The sequence below is a fragment of the Morone saxatilis genome, unplaced genomic scaffold (genome assembly GCF_004916995.1).
Source record: "Morone saxatilis isolate NCDOM2014 unplaced genomic scaffold, NCSU_SB_2.0 Contig12, whole genome shotgun sequence".
Taxonomy (NCBI): domain Eukaryota; kingdom Metazoa; phylum Chordata; class Actinopteri; family Moronidae; genus Morone; species Morone saxatilis.
The window spans coordinates 22,886,501-22,890,426 of NW_023339674.1; positions in this window are offsets into that span (position 1 = coordinate 22,886,501).

Here is a 3,926-nt window from a genome sequence, read left to right on the forward strand (position 1 = left end):
TAACACTACATCCTCTCAAACATACAAGGTCTGAACATGTGCTTTAAATTGATGGCTGTATTATATGCTGCATAAAATAAATGAATGTTCGATTGCGAACTGGTACATTCACTAAACATCGTACAGAATTCCTAATTTGGGCAGTCAGCAGTTGCTGTGGAAAGCACACTTTCTGCATGTAATGTTGTGAACTACATTCTTACGTATTTGTTTGTAGCTCATAATTACTGCATGCTTCCTCGCATTGTCACTAATTAAGTTAAACACAGCGCTAGAAGGATTCAACTGTGCGATGGTCATGCCTGAAAGCACAGCAAATGTTGCTACACTATTGCAGTGGCAGGTTTTCCCGTAGAGTAAGAACCAGAGGCCGGTCTGAATAATGGATCATTTTGGCTTCAGAAAACTTGAATTGACAATTGAAAAAAACCAAAGCATAAAAGGTCCACTCACTAACTCCCTATTACTTACTAAGCTAGTATTGTTTTTGAGGCAATTGGCTATGAAAAGTACCTGAATTAGAATTTTAAATGAGCACTGTGATACTGTTCTTCGACAGGAGGATTTTCAGTTTCTGCCTGTTAAGCCACTTTGAAATCTTCATTTGTGTTTTCATCCCCAGATGTGTTATACTGCTGTCTAATTATCCAGGCAGGTCAGGAAGCCCCGAATCGACCTTTAACAGACAGTGATCATGCGATGCAACATCTCTGTTAGCCGAAACCTGGCAACATGTGTGACATCATGCTATATAGTCTGTATTTTTTGTCCTCTGTTGCCTAACAACCGGGGGTAATCAGATGACTCACTTAGGCAAGTGTCAAATGGTCAAAGCACCAGCTCTAAGTATGGACGTAATGTAGCTGGTGTGATTTACTGTATGCATTTGTTTAAAGCAGCAGAGATAAAATGAGGACAATAAATGTCTTCTGTAACTAGAAGACACAGATTTGAATGTTTCTTCTCCAGCAGCTTGATGTAATGTTTATAATCTATTTTGAATAATTCATGAAAGATTCTTGAGATTACTGTCAATTGTATCTCTAATTGTATCATGATTTTAGCATATTTATTAACACCTTTTTTTTCCTTCAGGAATGCACTTATCGGTTATGATTTTCACTCAACTGTAAAAGTCTTGTTCCCTTTTGGTTTTTGTAACTGTTTTAATGTGTTGATGGAAAAATTCCTGTGGAAATCGAGTTTAAGTTGCCTGACCTTGTAGAGGACCAGTGGTACTGAGCAGTCACTGTGCTTCTGGGCAATGTGAAATACTAGATTTTAAATGGTCTACAATTTGCTCTACTTTTATGTAGTAAATGTGTCCCAGCCATGGTCTGAATGTCAAATGACTACTCAATATCAGTTTATTAATGGGCTTATTAGCAGAGTTCTTTACAATGTGGTACCCTGGTTGAACACTGCCACAGTTAACTTGATCACTCTGATGTAACCAGACTTACTGATTACAGTAGATACAGTATATAGAGAGGTTTTGTTTGTATAATCACTTTCTGATATCCAAATGGCACTAAATACCACTTCTTAATGTGTGTGGAAAACAGCACAGAGAAGTACAGAGAATTATCTAACAATTAGAATCAACTGCTTTGTTCATAATATATCCATCCACATGCACAAGACATCTGTAATCAGGGCTTGGGAAATACTTTACATAATGTGGACGACTGTAAACCAATCCAGCTAATAAATAGGCAAACCAGTTCTAAACTTTAAAGGTACCCTGTGGAGTTTTTTTGTAAACAAATTCAATTTATGTTTACATTCAGTGTTTCAAGTGTGTTGAATTAATTTCCTTTATTGTAAAACAAAGTCAATTGTTTGTACCTAAAATGGTGCGTTGTTTATATCCATCCAGCCAATCAAATCCCAGGGAAGGGCTGTGCCTTAGGAGACCCCTATGGCCCCGTCTCTGCATACGGGTCCATATGGGTGCAAGGTTCAAACCAAACCAGGACTCACTCATAATAGCATTGCTCCACAGCACTACTAGTGGTTAAAAACTCCACAGGTACCTTTAACTCACCACCATCAAAACTCTTACAACTCATGTTGCTCTATAATTATATTGAAGTTACTATCAAATCAAACTACTGGTCAATGACTCTTGGATGGAACAAATAATGAAATTAGTCATCTTGGGGAAACTCTCGTGGTCCCTTCTTCGCCCATCAACTTGAAACAAACACTAAATATAAAAAAACATGTCAATGGTACAATCAATACTGACAAACAGCACAGTGACGCACAAAGTCACATAGTACCAACAGCATAGTTTTGATTAAAGGATTACTATAAGGACACTTATGCTTGAATCTGTACAGGTAAAATATTTCCTTATTCATAAAATTTCTTATAAAGTGTCGATGCAATTAACATTAAAAATTGCATAGCCATCTCAAATCCGTTATCTCTACCAGACTGCTTACACTACAATCACTAATCTAATCTATGTAATGGTAAATGAGAGAAAAAGTTACATATCTATCTGCCCAAAAACTATATAATTAAACTCAAATATAAGGCCGTATCTATATGAATGAAATGCCATGATTGTAATGTTCAGGCCATTAGAAAATAATCCTATACATGGAAGCAAATTCAATCGGAAAGTACAAAGAAAATATCATGTTCAAAAGGGAATTGCATTCAACAGCTGCCTATTGAGGATTCTGTGTTTGTCATTTTGTGATTCCTGTGGTCCCAATCAATATAATGTAATGTTTAATGTAGCTGCATACGGTACAGTAAATATGGCAGTTTAAATTCAATTCTTTGGTGTTCAGTTATCCAGAACTGTTTTGCAACAATGAGCTTCAGTGTGTAACTGTATCCCTATTTGTGTACCGTCTGTGGATGTGCACTGCAATAAACACTAAAGGATAAAATCATCATGGTTTTTCTAAATACTGCTAAAGCTACAGACATACACACATCCATCCATGAGGTCTTCACCTGTAGGGCAAATGTGGCAAACATTTTGCATGTATTGGTGGAGTCAGACTCCATTTAAGATCCCAAGAACCGGTCAGCGAGAAATATCTGGGCTTGCATGCATGTGCACCCTGGCTACAGCGTGCTGGTGTAAGATTATTATAATATAAGATAATAACACAGAGTGAATATTTATATTGTAACTGTTAACTAGTGGATTGGGAGTAATAGTTTGACATATAGGGAAATATGCTTATTTTCTTTTTAGTTGAGATTGATTGCCACTTTTATATCCGTACAGTCAAGGCTACATCTTAAGCTTAGCTTAGCATAAAGCAAACAGCATAAAGGGCAAACAACTAGCCTGACTCTGTCCAATGGTAAGATACAACATGTGAATTCAAATGAGAGAAAGTGCAGCTCCTCCTCTTTGGAGTCTGCTGTGTTGAACCACCATGTTTCTACAGTAGCCCAGAATGGCCAAACAGAATGACTCTAGATAGGGCATTTTTCACAGCCACTGTAGTTACTCCTACACGCATGGGACAGGAGGGTGAAGCGAGGGTGGTGCAATCAGAAGCTACACTGCAAGACGCCACTAAATCCTACACACTGGTCCTTTAAGTGTACAGTTAAGTTTAAGGCTATCCATTTCCAGTTATTATGTTAATTATTATGCTAAGCTAAGCTATCCACCTTCTGACTGCGGCCTCACATTTAGCATACAGACAAGAAAGAGGCATCAATCTTTTTAGATTTCCCCACTATTGCTTAACAAGAACACAGTTAAAAAGACGCAACCTCTTCTGCTGTGACTGTACCGAGTAAAACATGTATGCAGGTGAACATGTGAGGCTATTTCTTGTTACTGATAGTATGTTGTATACTTGTATACTACTTGTATATATATAGTATGCTGTGGAATGCAAGCTTTTGTGGATTGGTATGTTTGCGAGAGAGAGAGAGAGAGA